Below are 26,202 nucleotides of genomic sequence, written 5' to 3'. Positions count from 1 at the left end.
TAAGCCAGTAATCTTTGTTCCATTCTTTTTTTTTAATTGATTGGTTTACTAAGAAGGAGGGGCTATAGTCAAGTGATATAAGGAAAACTATATTAGGAAGTTTCTGGAATCACTATTCCTATGCTCCAAAAGAGACACAAAGAATACATAGTTAGATGCCATTATGTCTGGAAGGGATCCCTAGGAATGTATGCCCACGTAAGAAGATTTGGCCTTTGTACATATAAGTGGAGCTGGCCTTTGGTGAAATCTAACATACAGAAAAGGGTTGGGTGAAGACCATCACTGGATCCCTGAGTATAACATATGTTCTGTGAGCTATACATTTTGTCACTGATCATAACAATTGAGTCAGAGTATTCTTTACTTATGTAAAGCTTCCTTACTAGTAAACACTTTCTAGTGTTTATCTAATAATTTTCCACATTCCTGTGTTTATTTATTTATTCTTAGATTTATTTATGTATTCTCTAAATTCTCAAGGTATATAAAAGAAATTTGCTTTAATGCTTCTATATTTAATGATGAAAACTTTCTTCTGAGTGAAGTTATAATGATATGAGAGCAATGTATTAGTCTCATTTTTAAAATATATTTTTATAATTTAGGCCATTTATAGGTAAACATTATTCATATATATGCATTTATGTGTATGTATCCACAAAGGGTACAACACAAATGACACACCTTTTGTATTACATAAAAATCTCTTATTACAAAATCACAAGCATGTAATTCTGTAACATAACAACATCACACTCAAGCACACCATATGACATTTTAGGTGAAATGTTCAAATTGTTGTCCATCTCATGAGATACATTCACATACTCTACCGACCATGCTCAATGGTGTTAATTCTGCCAGACCTTGTATTCAAGTTTGGGTAATTTAGTTGAGAATATTGATATCCATTTTCGGATATCATATTCTAACTGGATATGATAGAAACAGCAGTCTGTAGAATTATTGTTTTTGATAATTAAAGATAACTTCTTTGTTGCCTAATACATGATTAATGGTTTGACTATGTCATGAATATATTCACTTAATGATGCATAAAATCCGATGCCTTTTCAAGCAATCTGTCTAGTTATTTTATTCTTATCTATATTCATATTTGCATTTTTCCTTCTTGATCTTTCAAAGATCACTGCTTCTGATACTTTCTCCTCTTTGACCTGTTTTAACTGCATAGATTTTTGTATATATGATATAAGTGGTGATATTGGTGATATCTTTAACTACTTTTTTTTTACTACAGGTGTAACTCCATATAAAACTATTCTGCAAAATTAGTCTACTCCCAAAATTCTAGATTATTTTTACTTTATTTTATTATTACAGATATATTAATTATATAAACTCATGTATTATTTAAGTCCTACAAATTCTAAGGATCTTCAATAGAGCCAACTTATTTATAGCTACTGCCATAAACAGTGAATTTTATCCTAACTATAAAAGGATAATTTATAAAATTTATAAAGTGATGCCTTGGTAAATCTAGAACTCATCTGACACCATACATAGTTATTACAATTTTATTGACTATGTTCCCTATGTGATAATTTACATCCCCACAAGCCATGATTACTTTTTTACATTTTTTTTTCTGTTAACCCTAGTATAGACATTCCTATTTTCCCCACTTTGCCCTTCTCTACCCAGCATTCACCCCCTCTCCCCTGGCCTTCACCACACTGTTGTCTGTGTCCATGGGCTATGCATATATATTCTTTGGCTGATCTCTTCACCTTCTTTTATCCAGATCCTCCCACTCTGTCAACTATAAATATATAACCAATACACTGTATGTCTGAAACCATAAAATATAACATAATATTGAATGTCAAATGTAGTTGAAAACTTTAAATTAATTAATTAATCAAAAATGAAAGAAAAAAGAATTGCAGGCCCCCAACTGCCCTGAAAGCTGATGGCAGATGCTGTTGGAAACCCAGCTGACACCGGAACTGCGCAGCTGAGGCAAGCCTGTGCTGCCAGTGTGCAAATTCATGGCTGAATAAATGGCTGTGATTGTGTAATGTTTTAATATTTTCTTTGTGTTTGGTGACATTATTAAGCTTTCACACTAATCTTAATAGTTTTTAAGTTGATTTTCATATGTTTTTGAGGTAGATTTTCCTATCACTTCCAAATAACTTTGACTCTGCTTTTTCAGTATACATACTGATAATTTCTCTTTTCTTGTCTTATTCTGTTGACAAGAAACTCTTGAACAATGTAAGGTATATATTGCTATAACAATTATTTTGTTTTAAACACCTTGTAGAATTTTAAAAAATGCATTGTATATATAAATTCCATTAGAAAAATAATAATATGGAGCTAAAGAAGATGCCATGGGGCATCTATAGGCAAAATAATGCCAAAGACTGACAGGAGAAGAAGAAGAAAGAAAGAAAAAAAAACACTAGGAAAGAGGCATAGAATATCTTCCTCCTAGGGCTTAGCAGGAACCAACTTTGCTGACACTTTGAAATAAGACTTTTAACCTCCAGAACTGTGAGACAAAATTCATGTTGTTTCAGCTGCTCAGTTTGCAATATTTTATTATTACTGATGTAAGAAACTAACACAGTTGTTTTCTGGATTCTCTTGTGAAACATATGCAGGGTTTGGGATAACTGTTCACACAGAAAAAAAGCTTCCAACATTTAAAATTTTTGCTGTTGTTGAATTCTTCCTCTGTTTTCTCACCAGATGATTTCTGCCACTGCAACGTTTTTGCCTGCCATGGGATTCAGGTTTGCACTATTCAAATCAGGAATTTAGAAAGCATAAATTGTAGAAGGTTATTTACTGCATTCAGTCTTACTAACTCAATACTTGAATTGTCAATTCACATAATAATTTGTAGTTCAAATCTACAATGAGGTTCTTCATATAAAAAGTTTCGAGGTGTTCATGATGCTAGTTCCTAGTTCAGTGATATGATTTAGCAGTAATCAGAAGAGAGACAAGAGGGCTGGTCCCTCCTGTCAGTGTGATCTCCCAGGTAAGCAGATATTAGCATGTCTAAGCAGGGGAGAAACAGCTAATAGCTCTGTAGGTAACGGAGACAAGCAGTCTTCCCCAGTATTATTAGCTGGGAATTCACTGGAGAATTTGGAGGTCTTCTATGTTTTTTGATTTGCCTCAAATATCCCATTTTTTGGTCTATTATTTTGGTTAATGCCCTACATTTACATAAGACCTATACCAAGACTGTGAAATGAGATATTTCCACAGAGAACTTCCAGCTTCATTCTGTGCATCAAGACAACAAAATAGGAATTGTTCAAATTTTCTAAGAACATAGGAGAAATCTCTGCAGTCCTCACCCTTCCATTTCTTATCCTAGTGTTCTCATGATCCCATGTAGTCTTGTCCTCAATGGGACTGCTGCGTGCTAGTTACCTTAGTTAATGATTTAATTAGACATTTCACCATGGCATGCTACAGACATCTAGATTTCCTTTGTGGCACATGGAGCAATTGAACAGATAACCAATTCCCAATATCCTACATTTCTTTGAGTGTTTTAGTTGTCAACTTACTTTCGATTCCATTCTGTTATAAATTTTGTTTTGTTTTGTTTTTGCTTTTTTTTTTTGGTAATGAGTAACAAATAGTGATTTCTTCTTTCTAATGTCCAATAAACTTATTGGAAATACATGAGGGAACACACAAGATTGAAGAAAAAGTTGAAATAAGTAGGCCTGAAAGAAAATTCAGAATTTTTTTATAATCAGAAATATTGTCTGTTTTGTTATTGATAGACATGTAGAAAATTACTCAGACAAATATAACTCTATTACTAAAAATTGTTTTCCACAAAAGCTGATTAAGCTTCCTGGTGAATAACATTGGCTCACAAGAAACTACTAGGATTATTTTTTCAAGTATAGACAAGCCTGTTGCCCCCTTTTTTGTAGCACAGTGATCCCTCCATGAGGAAGAACTAGGTTCATATTTTCCAGACACGCAAGTCAAAGAGTCTGGGGTTGTAGTGGTTGAGGGGTTCCAGACTCCTTTGAGAAACTGATGAAACTTTGGAATTCTCCAGAAAAAGAATGATAATAATAAGTGCAGCACTTTTTTATAACTTCAGATGATTCAAAGATGCCCTAAAGATTGTTCATGAGACCATTTGGGATTGTAAGAAAGATACACTTTGGGGAATAAAAAGGCAGTTATATATAAAATCATGACCAATGAACCAAGTTTAGTTATATTAACTATGTGGTTTGGAACATATTACTTGTACGTCTCCCATTTTTTACCTGTACTGTAAAGTCATCAATTTGTTTCTAAGTGAGATAACAGTGTGCTGCTGACTTTAACAAGGACTTTGCAGTAACTTGAAGATTTAGGATGCTACTGTGTTTTGGTGAGAACCTCTAGCACACAGTGAAAATTTCCACAGTGAGTACAGAACTCCAGAGCCACTGAGCATAGGACTATCCCAGTTATCCACAGCTGTGCGACAACTTACCTCAAAATGCCAAGGCTATTACACAAAAGCAATAATTTGTTTTGCTTTCAAATGTATAATTTTGACAGGGTTTGGTGGAGTCAGCTAATCTCTATTCAACATGGTGTCAGCTGATGGAATTCACCTGGACTAGAAGATCTGCTTATACAATGACCCAGTCTTGTGACTGGCAATTTGATGCTGTCTATAGAGCGTTTCCATGGAGCGTTTCCATAGTTGGGTATCTTCACTGCTTGGGGACTGGTTTGCAACAGCAAATAAATAAATCAGTTCTCCTATTTCATATTTGAGGAAAAGGAGGCCTAGAAAAGTGGAGTCAGGTATCTGGACTCACTGTTCTCTGACCTTACCCTATTGTTTAACATATCCTGTACCTAACATCATAATTCAAACTGACTCTCCCTTAACTGGCATGTTGAGTGTTCTAACACTATATTCATATTGCCTGTGATGAGCAATATATTGAAAAATCATAAAGAGGAGTTTGGGGAAATATTTTAAATTATTTATTTGCTCTTAATTAAAGGCAAATGTTGTAATTAGAAATTATAACTACTGAGAAAATGTTTAGAACTCATAAATTGTGGACATTTTTCCCCTACAAATATTCAGACATCATCAGTCATCTGTTTATTTTTTAAGGTCTAACAATTTTCCACGATTCAGAGTTCAAATAGCATGTGGTTATTAGTTCAGACAAACACCACAGATTGTTATGAAAAGAATGTGTGAGTTTTAGTCAGCCAGAACCTGCAGCTGTCTCTGCTGGTGCAGATATATCTAGGGTATTTTTTGTATAGACTTATGAACTAACCATCTATGAAATGTCACATGTTTTAACAGAGATAGTGACAGGAGCTATGGATGACTAAGAAACATCATGAGTCAGTCTGATTCTGGTTCTACATCTTAAAAGATACAAATCAAAATATATCACATAAGGTAAATGCATGAGCTATTCAGCCCAGATTCTGAATTCCACATAGAAAAAAATAAACTGTCACAACATTTAATGATATTGTCAGTATATATTTCTCTAAGATTTGTGAAGAAAATCAAAGAAGAAAAAGAAGGAAAAAAAAAGCTCTGTTTTTGTTAAACTTATACTAGATTCCCCTTGAATTAGTTCCTGCTAGTTAGCCAGGACCTAATAATTCACTTGATGTGAATTATTTTTGGTTATTAAGTGATAGCTTTTATGATATACATTAAAAATGCTAAGGTAGTATGTAAAAGAGAATGTTTTAAGTTGTATAATAAAACCCACTTTTTGAACAACCCTCAGTAATTCTATTAGTCTTTTTGGGCTAACATTAGGTGGTTGGTCAGACATTTGACAGTGTTGAACATTTCTGATGCAGGATCTTAGCCCAGGGGTTTTAGATTCTCAGATGTCTTTTGTTAGTTGCTTCTTTTTGGTAGTGCAAATCAATAATGTTCTCCTAAAGCCCATACACAAAATCTGAGACAGTTCATCAGTTTAACTGACTTTCATCAAACAAATACTTTTTCCCCTCATCATTTTCTTCTCTTATCACTGTGCCTAATTCTTCTGTCACTGACACCACCCAGCATTTGGGTCTTCCCTATATACCAGGAACTGTGATAAGCTGTGTGAATGAAAAACTCCGAGACTTTCCTTTATGTGGTCAGTGGTAAGGGCCTCTACAGCATTTGTATCAGGTGGTTATTGTTCTGCATATCTCAACTATTTTATGAGACATATTTATACTAAAAGATTATTCATTTTATATGTGAACTTCAAATTTAACTGGTATCTTATATTTTTTGTTTGCTAAATCATCCTAGCTGTGAGGCATTGTGAGAATGAGGGGTTATATTTTGGCTTCTTTGAAATATAACTCACTCTCAGGACTAGTGTAGCTCTGGGCAAGGGAAACACAGCCCAATATTTACATATATCTATTCCTAAAGCACTATCTGTTCATTCTCTGTATCTTTTAAATAAGATTTTGTTTATTTATTTTTAGACCGAGGGTAAGGGAGGGAGAAAGAAAGGGAGAGAAACATCAATGTGTGGTTGCCTCTTACACACCCCCTACGAGGGACCTGGCCTGCAAGCCAGGCATGCACCCTGACTGGGAATTGAACCAGTGACCCTTTGGTTCACAGGCCAGCACTCAATCCACTGAGCCACACCAGTCTCTTCTCTGTATCTTAAACTACCCTTACCATCCTATGGAAATAGCAGTGAGATCAGCCAGCACAGTCACATTTTCAATAAATCCATCGCAGAGCAGGTGCATCACAGAAAATGCAATGACTTAAAAGAAAATAAGCTAGAAAGGCATCTACTTATTAGAATTTGTTTAGCTCAACTGAAGGATTTTTAGAATTTTGTTATTTCTATTGAAAAGAGTAAAATGAAGGATGTCTCATACAATAATGCATTGGTGAGTAAGCATGTAAAAGTTTGTGGGAAAAATATCAAAACAATAAAAGAAGAAGACAAGTGTGTTCTACCTGAAGTCAGAAAGATCTTTAAACTTCCTGTAGGAAATGTTTACTCTTCTGATGCCAAAACATAAAGCATGAAAACTTGTGGAGAACAAATATCTTTTCATATCTTGTTCAAGCTTTAGAGAGCTAAGCTTGTAAAAATTAAAGGAGCAAGGTTTTAGAGGCAAATTGCCATGAAAGTATAATGATAGCCAATCTACTTTAATTACGGTGCTATTGATGAAAGGCAGAAATGTAAACATTTACATTTTTTTATTGACAGATGAATTTTGGGTGGAAATTCTTAATAGGATTTCCAAAAGTCCATTGACTCTTAAATCTATATTCTGATTTCTCGGGTAATTCCCAGTGTCAAGACATAATACTAGGAAGAATATTTGTGTAACAAGAGCAATGGCTTTAACGTAGGGCAGATAAATGTGGATATGGCTGGACTCCCTCACTGATGAGCTGTACATAAATTTCTGTACCCAAGATTATTAGAATAAAAATACACCCCACATAAGCTTTATGAAAATTAAGATGCTAAATGTCTAACATCCACCAAATATTTATATCTTGATAAAAGTAACTATTATTATAATTTTACTGTCATTAATATAATAAAAATGTAGTTGAGTACAGTCAGTACAAAGATTTTCCTTTTTATATTTTAAATTTTCTCTTTTTTTCAATTTATTCTATGTTTAATTTCTCATGTTGCTAGAGACAATGTGATATATTGTTTATTGTCACAGTGAATGGCAAGGAAGATAGAATGTATCATTCCGACAGCATTTGCCCACTTTTTCTTCAGATTTAAGTATTTTGCATGCATAAACTTAAACACCAATACATGAACTACTATAATTTCCTCAAATCTTATGGTTACTAACTTAAGTAACAGATATGTTAATAATAATCACTATTAAATGATTAGGAAAATTGATTTTTAAATAGCAAATATATTTTGACTAGTAAGCCTCCTTTAAGAAGACATGTACTTTGAGATTTTAATATCTGCATTGAAGTGGCGCAAAGATACTTCAGGATATCACGGGGTTTGATGTGCCACTTTCCATCCCTAGTCTCATGATTACTGGTGAATTCCATTCTTTCTTAATGGCTCACTTATAAATAGACACTATGCCCCGATTCTGCCTAATAAAACCGGAGAGAAAGTCACCTTGGGGCATCTTGAAAGGAGAGAGGAGAGAAGAAAGTGTCACGTTTGGAATATTTTCGTGTCTAGTTATAATCCCTGGAACTGATGCTGCCCTTTGGTTACCATGAAGGGAGCCAAACCGAGGGCAAACTCCTCACAATGAGATGGAGTGGCAGAGTCAAAAATGCCTGGGGCATTGACGATCCTAACCTACGTGGAGTTCCCTGCTTTTGGACCACATAAAAAGTAATGTGTTTCCTTATTTTTTAAATCAATTAAATGATCGTTTCCTTTAACGCATAGCTGTAAACCACCAGAACGGATACACTGGAAACCCTCAATAAACATTAGCTATTTTTTTCTCATCCTCTGTGTCAGCATCTTGTTTCCCCTCAACGTCATCATTATCAATGATCTTGTTTCCTACCCATGGCCTCACACAAGCTGTATGCCCTGCAGAGAAGGCAACTGCCTCAAGACTTTTTCAAGCTTTCTCTCCCTTTACCTCCATTCTCTAGAGTGAGACCAAATGCTCTCTTAAGATCATTCGTTCTCACACAACTCTGACCCTTTATAGTTTTCGTTTGACTTACAAAGGTTGTAGTTAAAGTCATGCTTTACCACGTGGTTGTACACTTCACTAGGTAGTCACCTCATACAGGCAGTAACTTCTCCTGTATTATTCCATGTTATCTGTCCAGTGGATAAACACAGTCCTGGAAAGTAGTTGGAAATAAGTATATATGTTATGAGAATGAAAGAATGAATGAAAATGAAGTCAAAGTTTAAAATACAAAGAATAACTATTATTCTTCCAAATAAACTATTTATTAATTCTGAAAGCATGTCTATAAGTATGCTTTCACTTACATTGTGATTTGACAAGATTTTATAGACATCACTATCGTAGACTATGAAACTGTCCCATAAACAGTATCTTTAAAAGCAAGAAAGGGAATTAGGAATGACTGGAGTTGAAGGAACTGAGAAGAGACCTTTCAGATACAGCAAAATTATGGTACTCGGGAGGTTAATGGCTTTTATTTGACAGTTGTGTTTTGCCTCACTTTAATTGAATATACCATTTTCTTTGCATTCTGCAGTTGACAACTCTTCAAGGACAAATACTGAACAGTGTGTGGGGAGGAAAAAAAAAAACAGATTGCCAGATAGACTAAAAAACAATTTAGCACTCAGCAAGAAAAGAAGTGAGAACCTAAGTTGAAACATCCCATGTAGACAATGTCATCATAACACTTCCAGGTTAAAAAAAGAAGCAAAGCACCCTTAAATGTCTCAATTAGAGAATCAAGGTGACCCTAATTATTTCCCTTGAAGCACTGCCAAATATTTGACGTAAACTTCAATTTGCAGCACAAGCTTCAAGGCATCAATTAGAAGAGAAATTTTCTTCTAGAAAAATAATCCAGGAAGGAGTCCGCTTAATGTTTTTCTCATAAAGCTCATTTTGTTTAATTGGTCTGAGGTCCTGTCTGCTTAAAGACAGATTTGCCTATTACTCAAGGTATAGCAGTTTCTTTTTCCTGCAGTGTGATCCAAAAAAAACTTCATACAGATACGTGCGTGCATGTGTGTGTGTGAGTGGGTGGGGTGTGTGAGTGTGTGAGGTGTGTGTGTGGATGTGTGTTAGGGTGTGTGTGTGTGCATATAGACACACAGATCGTTACAGTATCAGACTCCAGTTTGAGAGGGAGGATTGAGGATTCGTAGGTTTTATAACGATCTTAAATGCATGTAATTTAGCTCAGCACCTTAAATCTCTTCTATTACCAATAACTACATTTAATTCCAGTGTTCATAAGCATATTTTATCTTTCTTTGAGCTTAATATACAAATTTAATTGTATTGAAAAATGAGGAATTCCTATGTTTTTCTATTTAACTCTTCAAGAATTCACCAGTTGTTGAGGCAGGTTCTCTCCCAGGTAGAAGGTCAAATACTCTCTTAGGCAGTTATAGGCACTTACTTTCCATTACTGACGTCAAAGTCTCAGGGATCCCTTCACTTCCTAGTAAACATACAATCTGGAAATGTAATTTCTCCATTTATTATTTCAATATTTTCCTTTACCATACCAACCCCTAATCTACCACTACTAATAAAATAAGCAAGTAAGTAAGTGAAAATAAAAACCAATATAAAAGCCTTCATGTTTAGAAAGGGTAGAAAAGCTGGTTAACTTTCAAAGAATATTTTATATAATTAAAATAATTTCAATGTTAGTTACTTAGTGTTCTTGCTGTTGAAGCAGAAGTGAGAAGAGAATTAACATAAAAAATTACAGAAATGTTATAAAATTAAAAAAGAGGAGGTGGGTTCTATTTTGACACAATGGACCATTTAAGGCTGTATAATTCACTTCAGTGGGACATTGAAATGACAGTTCTTTATTCTTTAAAAATCATTCACTTATAAAAGCATTCACCATGCATCCTAGGTACTTGGTCTAAGTATCTAACACAAGATGAGTCTGTATATTGCACACCATAAGAATGTAAATGTGGAAGCCCTTTCCCTTGTTTACCTGACATCACCACCTCTAGACCTTATTGGATATGTGACTTTGAGCAAGTTACTTAAATTTACTTTGCCTCATTTCTCCATTTGCAAAATGGGGATAATCAGAGTGTGATAGCTTTTAGGACTACGATAAAGCATAAATGAAATTTTACTCATAAGGAGTTTAGAAGTGTGCCTAATATACATTAAGCACACATTAAAGGTTAGCTGTTATTCCTACTATGCTAGAGTGCATAATCAAGATTTTTAGATACATAATTTATTATACTACTATGTGATATATACCATGCAGAAATATTTAGTGTTCCAATTACAACTATTTGTTCCCAGATAACTAAAGAAAAGTTTTAGAATGAAGGTAAATTTTGGTTAAATGAATCATCCAGGCAGCCAGGATGGAAAGGGGAAGGAAGTGCTATAAATGATCATGCTGAAACAATGGACATATACCAGAACTCTCCAGGGGAGAGTGATAACCCAAATGCACAGCAATTCCACTTTTGCCTGGCTTGGCATTTAATTTTTTTTCAGATGGGAAAATAATAAAAGAGGTGAGGTCAAGGATAGCTGCATGAACACTCTGAGAATCCTGAAATGGATTTTTAAGGTATAGCAAGTACTTTAACATGGCTGGTATATAGGAATATGGAAATGAAAAATTAAAAGAGTGTAAGCTGGGAATGAACTTTTGGCATCCAAATGGCACTTTATCTTACAGGTAATTAATAATCCTTTAATAGTTTTCTTCACAAGTGTGTCATGGTCAAATCTACATTTAAAAAGATAATTTGAGCTGCTTTGCTTGGATGAGAATGACAAAGTGTGCTATATGCTATAGCAGTCTAGGCTGAAAATGATCCAGGGCCCGAAGAATGGAGAGGTTGTAATCTGTAACAGCCAACAGTGTGGTGACAGCCAGGGGAAGTGGGGGTTGGGGCTGGGAAAGGAGGGGAAAATGGGGACATTTGTAATAGTATTGATAATGAAAATAAAAGGAAAATAGAATGAAAGAAGGGGTCAGATTTTGAATCATTTCAAAAATTCATTTAATAAGATGTATTGAGCAATTGTATGTATAAAAATTAAGTGGCAGGAGAAAAATAAAGACGATCTAAGTTCCAGCATGGGTGAGTAGATGCGTGGTGATTAAGTTGGAGAATACAGATAGAAAAAGGTTAGGAAAAGAATATGATGAAGTACCTTAAGTAAAAGTTCTGTGTTTGAGACGTTTGTGGAGAAAGCCTCCAAGGGATGGAAAGCATGCAGACTTATATTACTATGAGTAAACAGTTTGTTACTTGAGATTTGTTGTAGGAGATTTATGGCATTGCCTTTATGTTTGATTAAAACAAATTGAAATAAGAGTCTAGATGTACTCTGTAGTACTTGCCCTCGCAAATATACAATTTTTGAATTAACTGCTTGCTTCCATAGTTATATTTTCTATGTGACTAGAAAGAAAATCTTAGCCAAAATTCTGTTGTACTTGCCACCAAGTTTTGACTTATATTCTAGTCTATAACTTACTTCTCATCCTAGAGAAAGCAGTAAACGAATGTTCATTACGTTAAATTCAAATTGAATTCTTAATTGATTAAAATAAATGTTTGAACTGAGGAGATAATAAAAGGACAGCACAAAACAAGAAAGTGTAAAAAACTGCATTTATTTCCCTTTTATGTATCCTAAGCCTGTGCTGGATGATGGTTCTGGAAGCCGGGTCGAGTACAATGAGAGCCAGAGCCATCAGTGACTGTGTGGCTGCTGCTGGAGTCATGTCCGCGGGTAGTAGTCACAGCCAGGTGCTGGGAAGAAGACACCAACACGGACGTTTCTCTCCTGGCCCTGAACAGTGGCTGTGCTGGGGACATTGTTTTCTTCCAAATCAAGTTACTTGGCTCCCAGCTGTAGATCAAGTGTCCCTTGAATTAATAGTAACACAAGAATAAAATCTGCATTTTGCATCCTCTGTAAGCCTACTTTTTCCCCACCCTGTATTTATTCTTAACATAGATAACTTGGCATTTTTAAATTATATCTTTAAATTCTGTATCCTTTTAATTTTTTATTAATGAGTTCTTAAAATAATTAAATATTAAGCTAATTACATCAAACTAAATATTGAATTAAAAATCAGCATTAACTATAACTTGTTTACAAAGAGAACAGAAATCACTTTTGGTTTTCTAAGGAATTCTGTGCAGTTAAAAAACAAAAAAGCCTGATGGTCCCTGTCCATGTGATATATCAACTACTTCCCCTTCTACTGAACCACGTGCCTCTAGTTCTGAGAACTATAGCGGGTAATCCTGACCCCTTGAGAACAATTCTGCTACCTAGACATGATAACACAGATAGGCAGGTGGCCCATTTTACCCTCTCCATAATGTTTTTCTTGATGGGCCATTTCTGGAGAAAGATACCAGAAATGATTGTGAAATGCTTAGAAGTACATATGTCTATTTTTTAAAATTGGCTGCAATATACTCTTTCTGCTCTTGTACTCCTAGTTAGCATTAGCAACCAGTGTTCTTTTCCTTTCCTTTGCTTTTCCAGAAGGCTACGTCCTCTTTTCCAAGACAAAGTCTGGGCTCAAGAGCATGTGCATTTGTCACATCTAAGTCATTTTAAAATGATGTGGGAAAGCCTATGTTTGGCAGAGAGAGCTGTAACTGGGACAGAGGTTACTTACCTGAGTCCTGATTGATGCTGGCCACCGACCCAAAATTACTTCATTTCCCCCCCAACTTTAGCTGCTGGTTAAAAATACCCTTTAGTTCTGTAATATGTAAAATAAAGTGGTTAAAAGAGTAGAATTCAGTAGATCCGATGCTCAGAAACACCTTGTTGAGGCCTGGAAGGAAGAGATGAGATAGAGGAGGAAACACACAGAACGTTTCTGTGCTGGGAAATTCTCTTTATCATTCAGCTGTAGAAATGAAGCCATCTGCAGACCTGTTGTTTTAAGCACAGCAAAATTCCACCATTAACCATTTATTCCTTTCTTTTACAGCATTTATCAGGAAAAGAAAGTATTTAAAAGCTTTTAAAAATATATAAACTGTGTGAACTCTGAATTCTTTTGAAAATGTTGAGGCTTTATTAAAGCAAATAGTTTCCAAGTATCATTTAGTTTTATTTATTTATTTATTTGTTTGTTTGTTTATTTATTTACTATGGGCCTTGCCCTGGCTGGTGTGACTCAGTGGACTGAATGCTGGCCTGAGGACCAAAAGGTCTCTGATTCGATTTCTGGTCAGGGCACATGCTCGAGTTGCAGGCCAGGTTCCAGGTTGTGGGTGTGTGGGAGGCAACCGATGGATGTTTCTCTCACACATCAATGTTTCTCCCCCTTTTTCCCCCCTCCTTCCTGCTCTCTCTAAAAGTAAATAAATAAATAAAAATCCTAGGTATGGGCTTTAGTGTATATACTGAACTTGTACACATTAGCAAATGATATTCTTGTATCTTTCTTCAATTTCCTTACAAAGCATTGTCTACTGTTCTAAAGGAATCAGCATTTGACTATGGCAAATACAACTATACTATGCCTGACAATAGATTTGGCAAGAGATAAACAAGTGTGGATCTCATTGCCTCAATATTTGGACAGCATCCTCTCAAAACAAAATGGTTTATGGGAACCTTTCATGTGTATTTTATCATGTAGAGGGGGAATTTCTGACTTTGATGTTCATGGTTACACTTATTAATTCTTCTGGTGATTTACTTTCTATTTATGAATAATCTTCACATATTTATGAGAAACAAATCAGCAATTCAAGTGTCCATACAGGAATATCCACAACGACCCCAAATATCCTGACTGCTGAAGTACTCTGCAGATGCAGGTTAAGATACATATCACTACCTGCCAACCAACTGCATTTATTTCCTAGTGTTGCAGTAATAAATTACCGCAAACTTAGTGGCTTCAAACAGCACAGATTTATTTTCTTACAATCTGTAGTACAAGTGTCCAAAATGGCTCTCACTGGGCTAAAATCGAGATGTTAGCAGGGCTGCGTTTCCTTCTGGAGGATCTGGAGAATTCTTCTTCTTTTGTTTTCTGACTTCCAGAGGCTTCCAAAGCCACACTGGCTCCTGGGCCCCTTCTATCTTCAAAGCCAAAATGGCCTGTAGAGTCTTCATTCCATCAAGTTGCACTAACATTGTCTTTTCTGCCTCCCTCTTACATCTTTGAGGACCCTTGTGTTTGGACCCACGTAGATTACCCAGGATAATCTTCCTCTTTTAATGTCAGCTAGTTAGCAAACTTCATTGTATCTGCAACTTTAGTACTCTTGCCATGTAACATAAGTTATTCATGGGTTCCAGACATTAGAGGATAGATACTGGGGGGGAGAGCATTATACTGCTCACCACACCACTCTAAGGTATTGTGTTCTTTTAACCACAGCTTCAGTTAAAGTGTTTTGGGGGATGCCCATCTTAAGTTGCCCCATTCCCAAACAATGTGTGCCATCTCCATTGATCACTGCTAATTGGAGCTTGGGTGAAAATCTAACTGAAGAAGGAACTCAGCAAAATTCCAAAATTTACAGATAAGTCAATAATTTATAACATCTGAAAAGTAGTATAAAAGACAAGCTGATTGAGTACATTACCTATTGCAAGGATTTGAACTTAGAGATACAGAGGGACTATGCTGGTTAACTGTGGGTTCAGGAGCTACAAGGTTAGGCAGACTTAGAAGCTAGGTAGCATTTCTACCATATTTAATTTAAATATGCTAAAGCTAAAGAAGTTGATTGAGAGAAGGGAAATAGAATAGATGTACCAAACAATAATCAAATAAAACAAAAAAAAATGAGATGACCTTAGAGATAACATGAGACTACTTTAATTAATTCCCTTGTTTTTAATGATTTTGACATTTTTGAGGAGTGCTAGCTATGTATTTTGTCGAATGACAACAAATTGGTATTTGTCAGATAATTTTCTCATGATTAGAATATGATTATGGGTTTGGTAGGGGAAAAACACACACAAAGAGAAAGTGCTATTCTCATCATATCCTATCAAGGGTACATACTAAGAATATGAGTTTTCATTGATGATGCTAACCTTAATTACCCATCTGAAGTAGTTTTAATTTTCTCCACGGTAAAGATAGAGTGGGAAATATCCTCCTCCTTCCCGAGGAGGGAGTTCGTACATAAATTATTTGCAATTCTTTTGCATCCAACACTTGTTTATTGTCCTTTAATTAATTTATTAAATCATTAATTTGTAGCAATATAGACTCATGATATTTATTTTATACTTTGGGTTAAAATCAAATTTGGCTTACTTCTTATTTATGCTTTTGGCTTACTATTTATGTTCTTTCTAGAATAAATTTTATGCCTATTGCTCAAAAGATTAAAGTATCTATCTCCTGGCTTCTTCAAGCTACCTATTGAAAGCTTTCTCATGAATGTGGTGATGGCACCTACACCAGGCCTTGGCTAGGCCTGGTGCATTCAGTCTGTGCTGGGCTCCTTGCTTGTATAAGCCTGCAGACTGGTCATAAGTATATAATTATGATACATACATTGGCGTCAGTACAGTTAGAAAGTGTAATTGAAACTTGATTTTTGAGTCTGAGAGACATAACTGGTGATATAAGAAAGTTTGTTAAAACCTTAGTTAATGGATCCTAAGACTTGGCAGGATTTCACCTAAAGCAGGTATAAAACCGTCATCACCAATGGATGGAACTGGAGAGCATTATGCTAAGTGAAATAAGCCAGGCAGTGAGAGACAAATACCATATGATCTCACCTTTAACTGGAACATAAGCAATAGAAGAAAAAAGCAAACAAAATATAACCAGAGACATTGAAGTTAAGAACAATCTAACAATAGCCAGGGCGGGGGTGGGGAGGGGACAGTGAGGAGAGGGGTCTATAGGAGCTACTATAAAGGACACAAGGACAAAATCAACGGGGAGGATAGAGTTGGGGGAGGGAGGTGGGACTGGCTGGGGTCGGGTGGAGGGAAGGGGAGAAAATGCAGACAATTGTAACTGAATAAAAATAAATAAATAAATAAATAAATAAATAAAAAGAGGAACACATAACCTGAGAGGAAAGTAGAAGACTCCAGAAGTTTGTTGTCTAATGTCTTCCATCCTAATGTCTTTTATTATACTTTGCTGGAAATGTAACTTTTATAGAAATGATGAAAATAAAACTTCCATGAGAATTATATGTTAGTGTTCTTTTTTTTGTCACACCTCAAAACCAGTTATTTTTGGAGAATTTTAACACATCAAACTTAACAGGTGCAGTATAAAATGTATGCATTTCCTTCCTACAAAATCAGCACCTCCCCCACTCTTCCTTATCTCAGTGAATGGCACCAAATCACAAAATAATGTTCAATTATTTTCTAAAGAGTTATTTTCAATGAATGGAAGTGCGATCCTTGATGCTGCATTGTCTCTTGTACTTCATAATAGCACTGAATCCTAGATATTGCTTTCAATATGTTCACATCATTCATCAATTTATATTCATTTTATCACCATTAGTCTAGTTCTGTCATCTCTGCTGCTTAGTAGAACTCTAAAAAATGTTCTGTCATGTGACACCTCTTGACCAACCCCAGGGTAGTCTTCATGCCTTGGTCAGAGACCCCTGCTTAAAAGCACACATGTGAGCACAATACCTTCCTGCTTACAACCATGAATAGAATTGCACTGCTTTTGGAATTAAAACAAAACAGTCTAAGCTATCTTATGAATTATTATTTCATTTTATTTTTTGATTACAGTTTACATTCAATGTCATTTTGTATTACTTTCAGGTATACAGCACAGTACCTGTTCCCTATGCTGAGCTTCAACCTCATTTGTACCCTGTCGCCCCTCACCCTCTCTGTTAGAGCCCTGTCAGCTGACTGCCACTGCTGGGATAGCCCATGCCCCTCCTGTCCGTCATGGCTGTGTTAGTCTAGTTCTTTTGCATGAAGTCGTCTTCTCTGTCTCCCTCCCTAGAGATTATTGCCTGTAATTATCCTTGAGATCTCAGTTTGGTCATAATTTCTTAGCAAACCTTTCCTTATCTTTCTTATCACATCAAGTAATTAATATGCTCTGATCCTATAGCACCACAAACAACAGCACCATATGTCTCTCCTTCATAGCACTGACCACAGTGGCAATGTTACATTTAATTGGATATTTGGAGGAATGATTTTTTTCTTCCACTAGATTATAAATATTATGTGTAAGAATTTGATATATATTTTAGACACCCCCATATTTCTACAACTTAAAATGGTATTGGCACCATTTGTTAAAAAGTATTTAACAAATATTTCTTTAATAAATCCATAAATAAGTAAATTCACTTAATTTTCCAAATAATGAAATAGAAGCTTAGAGGAATGAAGTACAAGATAATCAATTTGTTAAGATAGAGACTAGAACAATTCTCCTGAATTTTACTCCATTATTCTATTCTATCCTCCATTGTAACTAAAATTTTAAAAGAAAGCAAGAGCAAACCAAATAAAATTCAGATACAAGACATACAATATATTTATAAGCTGTTTCTAATGAATATGGTATAAGTTTTCTCACAGCTACAGCCTGATTTATTTATATATTTGTTTTACATCAGATATGTAGAATTAGCTTAAATGTAGTTTTTGACTCGATGACTCATTTTTTTAAAATTTAACTAGTTTTTTTGGTTTGTTTTAGTAATGGATCAAACACTTGTGAAACCACCATTAAAAACAAAAACTAAAATCTTGCAAATATCCTCTGCATTCCTTATGCATTTGTCACCTCATTGAGTGAATGTTATATTAACGACCCTCATTTTTCTAAAATTATGTGCAGTTGTATCTTTGATGCATCCCCAAATTAATAGATCCCATGGATTCACATACTTTCAGACATTTTTATTGTTTTCAGGCTTTTGTTTCCCAAAATAATGGGTGTAAAATATTTTGATGTCATCTTTATTTTTCCTTGATCAACCCAAGAATCGGTTTGGATCACCAGATTTTTATTATCTATTAATTCCCTTTATTATGAGTTGGATAGGCCAGAGTTCAATCTTCTTCTTATGTAGAATAAGTTATTTCACTGAAAATTATGAAAAGGAGTTAAATAATCTTCCAAATTACTTTATTGTGATATACCAATTTCACTATAGTGAACTATTAAAAGGGTGATATTTCAGAAAGTAAGAAACAGAAATTTTTGATGATTATGTTTTCACTCCATTTAATTTTTTCTTTTTATTTTGGGGAACTACTAGGGGCAAAGGCTTTATTTAACAATTTGGTCCAGTAGCAAGCAGGAGGGATACCACTGTCATAAGAAACATGACGCTTAGGAGGAAACACCTGACTTTGAAGTGGTAGAATGATTAATTTGTGTGTGTGTGTGCATGTGTGTTTGTATCTGTCTGTGCTCCTATGCACACACATGAGTAACAAAATCAACACTAACACAATACCCGCTTGTCACTTGGAGCATGCTGTGAGTAACTGACAGTTGTGGGCAACATATCCATAAACAGTCGAAATAGGAATTTGATTTATATCTTCCTTTTGGGACCTCTTGCATATGAATTACAACTGAAATCTTACATTAGAACAATCAGAAAGAAATTAAAGCAACACTTGTATTCACTTGTCTGCAATTTTTAGCAGGCAAGTGTGATTTCCAATCACTTGTGGAAATTGTTCTGGGAATCAAATTAATGTGCTGTTACCAGTAAGTAAAATGGATGGTTGGGAAGATCAGTCATGTTTACCCTGGGACCAGCAGCATCAACCTGTAAGTGCCCATGTAGCCTGGTATCAGTAGAAGTTTTTTTAATTATTTAAATCTATGTACCAACTAAAGAAAAAGAAATGTGTGTTTTTGACAAATGATATTGTCTTAAGTTTACTGTAAAATCCAGGTAGCATTTGTTCTAAAAAGACTTTCCAAAATGTTATGAGGTTTCAAAAATGTCATTGGCAAACTTAATGCCCCAGAGAACAAATGCTTTATAGGGGAGGCATTGGTCAGTGCGACTTCTGGTAATAGTGCACGCTGGATTGAATGTCTGCATTCCCCGCCAGTTACTGAAGCCAACTCTGATCGACAATCCCAGGGCTGTTTAATTTTTTACCATGGAAATCATCAAGGCTTCCCTCTTCCCTCTCATTTATTTACATTAATAATGGAACCTGTAGCTGCTATGGTCAGAGTGAAATGTTCTTCTCAGAAACAATTTATGGAGCCAAACTTCTTTTCATTGTCAAGTAGAACTTAAGCCATTGACTCATTGTTTTTGTTTTCCCAGATAATATCAAACATGTGTCTCAGATCATATGTAGTGAACCTGCTCAGAAAAATTCTGACGGCATTTGGTATACTAGCTGCCAGAACCTACATATTTTGATGTTGGCCAGATGTTGGGTATTTGTGCATAAAAATGATGGAAAGAAAATATGTTTCATTCTTAGTTCAAGTTTTCTGCCAGCCATTACTCTAAGGCATATTTTGATATTTTATTTATAGTACAATAGAATCAAATTATTAAGTGGGAAGAGTAGATTATCCCACAAAACAGGCTCTTTGTAAGAATTATTGTAAAAATTCAAAAAGCTATATAATTTCCCATCATCTTTGATTTATCTTGCCTCGCAGCTCCCAGTCATCCTTTACAATTCTTCACTTAAATCTATGTACTCTGTCAAATCTTGACATAATAGGGATCATTTTATCATTTTCATTAGAATGTTAAAGGAAATATATTATACATATGCAAACAAAGAGTGAAAAATTGTTAGATTATTGAATTGGAGAAAATGTAAATGTTAAATTTTAATCACTTAAACAAAAGTACATATTTTGGTATAAAATATTCAAATATTTCTCATACCTTAATTCAATTAAGTTATTCAGACAAGCCTTCTTTATATGATAGTTTTCACTTGCATTTAAGACCTGAGACAAAAATTAACTTTCCTTTCAAATGGCATATAATAAAATCCTATTAGTATTATCTTTCTTTAAATCTCTTTGGATAAACAATCTTGGGAGCATTTCAGTTTTCTTAACATACTGGATGGAATGGATGAAACCGAACTCTGAAGAACTAGAAACAGTTAGCACATGTGTCAGTTAGCACATGTGGGTATTAAATAGCCCCAAGAAATTAAAGGTCAGATGTTGGGTTTGACAGACATAAATTTCCAAGAAATATGGAGAAAATCTGGAGTCATAACTGCTTTACATCAGATAATTAAAAAATAAAACTTGTAAAAATACTTACCTTAATCATTTTTCTCTATAAATAATGTAGCAAGAGATATGGAAATGTTATAGGTCAATTTTTGCATTTTTGACTAAGAGAAGTATGTCAAAAATAACATAAAAGTTATATGTGTATCTACATAGAAATTTTAACATAATTTAAAATCAGGGAAGTGCTGAATTCATACCTAAGCACAGAGTGTTTGAAATCTGAGTACACTTTGATAGAGAGAACTAAATGCACATTCATTGGTCAATAAGAGTGACACTAAAATACACTGCATTCTAGATAGCTGTAATAGCCCTGGCAAACAAAAGAGGCTTGCTGATTTTGTCCAGTCTAGATGGCACATCCCGAACATAAAAACAATTAACTAGTTAAAGCTTAGAGTTTACATATGAACTTAAAGGGGAAAACAATGTTCAGTTAATGCACTTTTGAATAACTATTCAAGTGGTTTTTCTGAGGTTCAAATCACATCAGGGTAGTGAGTTCTAATGTTTCTGAAGAAAGAGATTCTTTTCTGAGATACGGAGTTGTCCATGCTACAGTCCCATAGGGTTAGTGCTCTAGCGTTCAGCGATTCATGCACAAGTGCTGCTGTGTTGTGTTGGCTAGAGGCACTCGAAACAAGGATATATTTTATAGAAGCTTGCACCATATAATTGAGGGAGGTGCTTCTAAGAGCTACCATTTTCTTGTTGTTAGTAGGACCTGTGATCAGGCAAGTAATCTGATGCAACTTATTTAAGTTGTTCTCATCCAGAGTGCTAAGAAGAAATTTTTTCACAGAGACTGCACCACAAAGGATCCATGGCTGTAGGAGCACCAGAGAGAGTGGATTTAAATCACCATATTGAAGATTTATCACAAAAACTAGATACGGAATTGGGAGTGGTAAGTCATAGCATGTAACATAAGGGGATTCAATTTTGCTTACACAGGTCCAGGAAGATTTTATATACAAAATAAGCTATAAATATTAAGAATGCCAATAGGCTTTGAGATCCTTGCATTCCCAGGAAATAGCTTAGGGCCTGGAACACTGAGACCATTTTTAAATGTATGAACAAAAGAAGGAATAAAATAAAAATAATAATTCTTATAAGCCAATCATATAAGAAAAACACATTTTCTATTATTGCTCTTGGTATCATAAATGGAAATAAAATGCAAAATGATTAGACCTACCTGGGAGGAACTCCTCATCTTATTTATTTAATACATTTATAGTCTTAAAGTGTGTGAACTTTTCTCTACCCAACATCTCTACCATTAGTTTAAAACTGCTACATGAATTTAGGTACTCTGAAAATATTTTTGATTAGCATGAAGATAAAAATGCTTTTATGATTAAAACTGTGGCAAATGTACCATCCACAAGCAATTATATTTTATTAATCATCCCCTCACAGAAATATCTGGGAATTGAATAAAGCAGAGCTCTTTGTTGTGTGATTCTCTCATTCAGCTCAATTACATATAATTTCCACTTTGCAGGAATAAGTAAATTCTAAGCTAGGATCAAAGGCAAATCCTTAAAAGAATGTATTTCAGGAGTATTCAGTGTTGGAGCATTTTGATACTAAAAGAGATTTTCAAGTTCAATTTGAATAATTATGTATAGTGTATTAAAAATTACTGAGAATGTTAGCTGTAAAACATTTGTTACATAACAATAAAACTAGTGAATATGTTGGAAAATTTTCAACTGTGTTTACTTTCTGCATTGCTTCAAAGTATGATTTTTATGTTGGTAATATTTAACTTCATTTGAAGTACTGAAATCATATAGTAAAACCTCTACATTTTAGAAAGCTAAATCCAAAACAAGGATCCCCATTCATTAGTGGTTATTCCATTATGGGTGATCTTACTGCAATTAATTATAATGCTACCTATTATATTTAATTTAGGAGGAACTCAGGAAACAGTGGGGTTTTCAGTTTTGTGTAATCAAGGCAAGAAAACAAAAAGTCAATAAATTGCCGCATAACATTTCTAAGAACAGAATTAAAAGACATATTTTCTACTTGGCCAAATAATAAACACTTTCAGAAAATAAAGGTGTACATTTCAATTCTAAGTGAAAGAGCAGTATAAATATCTCTTTAAGTCATGTAGAAAGAGTCATCTGGCCCTGAATGAAAGGAAGAAAGATACATAAGTATTCCTCCCTATCTATACGTGGGAGAGGCAGGAGAAGTATGTTACTGAATAGGAAAGAATTACAAATTAAATTAAATAATTCTTCTACTTTTTTCTCTCATGCACACCGTGGTCTCTCAGATTGGGAAAGTTGTAATATGATAAAACTGATGAGATGATGTAATTTGTTGAATGGAGGGGCCAAAAGAAAGAGGGGTTGAATGATAACTGTGATCTTTTTGCTTAAGTTGACACTTAAGTACACACACAAGCTAATGGTATAAAGGCATCGAGTATAAAAATAAAGGTGAGAGAAAATGGTGTAAATTTTTAGTTAATGAGGTAGCATTTGAGAATATGGCTGTAAGTCTCAGAATAGAAACAAGCATTAAATATATATATTTTCAAAGAAGCCACCCACAAAGGAAAGAAAAGCTATAATTTTTGGATAAGTTTTCCAAGGGAGAGATTTTAAAAGGAAGATAAAAAAGATCTTAAGTTATATGTTTGAGAAGACCTACATTTAGGGCATTGAGAGCTAAAGAGAGAACAAATATAAGTAGAAAAGGCAGTCGAAAAGATACATAAGTAGAAAAGGATAATAATTGAGGGGGAAAAAAGGAGAAGCCAATGGAAGATACAACTGGAAGGGATTATTCAAGAAATGGAAAGGGTGGTCAGTAAAGGGTGAAGGAATGGATCAACAGGCTGAGAGGGACTGATGACAGGGAAATGAGAATGTCATTCAGGAAGCAACACGCTGAAGGAGACATGAAGGGAGTGGGCCGTGGTGTGAGTAGACCATTTACTCTGATAACGGGCTGTGGCAGGTGCAGGCTGACAAAGATTGGGAGAAAACGTGTGGTGGAAAGAAAACTTGAAGGTACTCTTTTTTTTTTTCTTTATATGAGGACTGCAAAAATAGAAAAGAAAAATAGAAAAATAGAAAAGGTTTGGAAAGCTGATGTGAAAATATAAACAGGAGTAAATGGGAGGTGATAGGGAACTTCTCAATGAAGTTGAAGGGCATGTGAATGTGGGAAGAATGTGCATGGGTTCACGAATTTGTTGCACAGTACTGGGGGCAGGTCTAACAAATGTGAGACAACTGGACTGGGAGGATAGAAGCACAAGAGAATCGAAATCTCGGTAAGATAGTCAACAAAATTGTTGTCAGAGGTATAAAGCCTGCTGTAGAAAGAAAGGACAGAAAGGCAAGGTGATCCACACCAGAGGCCACAGTGACAGCTTAGCACTGGAGAAGGTCCTGGACCATCACATGCATTTTTTCATTTATTCGTTCACTAAGTATTAGCTTTTGGATCATCTATAAAACACCAAATAGTGAAATGAAGGCTCTTAAACAGTGGTCTTTTCCCGTCTGGTAAAGAGAAGCTTTGAGTCCTCTTCCCACCAAAGAACCACTTCAACCTTTTATTTATTTTTTTTTAATTATGTGTATCTACTTGAATTAAAAGATGAGTGACTAGGTCAGGTCATTTTCCTCCAATTTATAGTAAGGGGGAAAACATCTAATAGACAAATACTATTTTTCTTAGGGTAGAGGTCTGTCTGCTAAAGATAGTCATGTACTTCTGAGCTGATAGAATTTTCTAATTTTTAGAAGTAAAAATTTGAATATTTGATAACAAGGCAAAACTCAAAAGGGTGAACTTTATTACTCCCATTTATTTTGCTCCAGGGTCAAAGAGAGTTGAAACATTTATCTCTGTAGTGTATCTTCTACACATAATCCTACCATGGACACGTGTAAAAAGATTCACAATTCTGAAGAAAAGTTTTACTTAATACCATTTCTACTAAATCTTTGGGGCTCAGTCTTTTTAAATTTGTATTGTATAAGCAATAGTGATAGACTATTTAATAGAGTATGGAAGTTGTAAATCCTCTGAAAATAGTTATTAAAATTAACTTTAAAAATCAGGTTTAACACTTGTTCATAGCAAAAATAAGAGTTTAGAACTGAAAGAGTTAATTTTTTTTAATTTTGTAGATTAGGAAACAACAATCAGAGAAAATAAATCATACCCTAATTGCTGAAAAATTATACTAGAATTCAAATCTTAAGTTTCCCAGAATAAGACTCTTTCTATAATTTCCCAAAACTGGTGATAATTCTAAAGTGATAATAATAATAATAATAATAATAATAAAAACATTGTGAACCTAATTGTGAACTATTTTAATGAATAAAGTCAAAATACACATTTATAATAAGCTATGCAAATTAAACCAGTATCAAATATTTTTAACTTTTGTTTCTATTATTTTTTGCTCTTATTAGCTGCTTGATTTCTTAGAGTGATCCAAAAGTCAACCAATTTTATTTTGTTCTCATTTTTATATGTTATTTAAGTACTAGAATTTTATTTTATATTTTCTATGATTATTTTATCAAAACCAGTTAAGTTATCCAGTAGATACTAAGTCAGTTAATACATCAATTTTGACCAAACTGCTGTTTTCTAAGTTATTAAAAATTTTGCTAACATTAAGAAAATTTCTAATCATCAGTATCAGTAAAGTTAATACATTTACCAATAGTCACCCAACTATCCATATTAGAAGTGGAAAGTATCTGAGTGTATAATTAGCCAGCATTCTCATTTTAGAGTTATAAAAACTGAAGGCAGTTTAAATCGTTGCCCAGGCCAACCAGCAGACAGATACCATTATTTGAAATTAGACTCCAAGCCTTATAATTCCTCCATTATAGCTTTTTAAAAAACATGTATCTCAAAACTTAAAAGTCTTTTCATTTGCTATAATATCCATGTTATTGTATTATTTCTTTTCTGTAGGGGAACAAAATAAATGTTATTAAACTGCTCAAATGTTCCAGCCTTTGTGCTTATATTTATTATCATTATTATTTAGGTACACTTTATTGATAATGCTATTATAGTTGTCCCATTTTTTCTCCCCTTTCCCCTCTCTATCATGCACCCCCTCTTCCCTCCAGCATTCCCATCCCCCTTAGCTCATGTCCATGGGTCATACATGTAAGTCCTTTGGCTTCTCCATTTCCTATATTATTCTTAACCTCCCCCTGTCTATTTTGTGCCTACCAATTATACTTCTTATTCCCCAT

The sequence above is a fragment of the Desmodus rotundus genome, chromosome 11 (genome assembly GCF_022682495.2).
Source record: "Desmodus rotundus isolate HL8 chromosome 11, HLdesRot8A.1, whole genome shotgun sequence".
Classification (NCBI taxonomy): Eukaryota; Metazoa; Chordata; class Mammalia; order Chiroptera; family Phyllostomidae; genus Desmodus; species Desmodus rotundus.
This window is presented reverse-complemented; position numbering follows the sequence as displayed.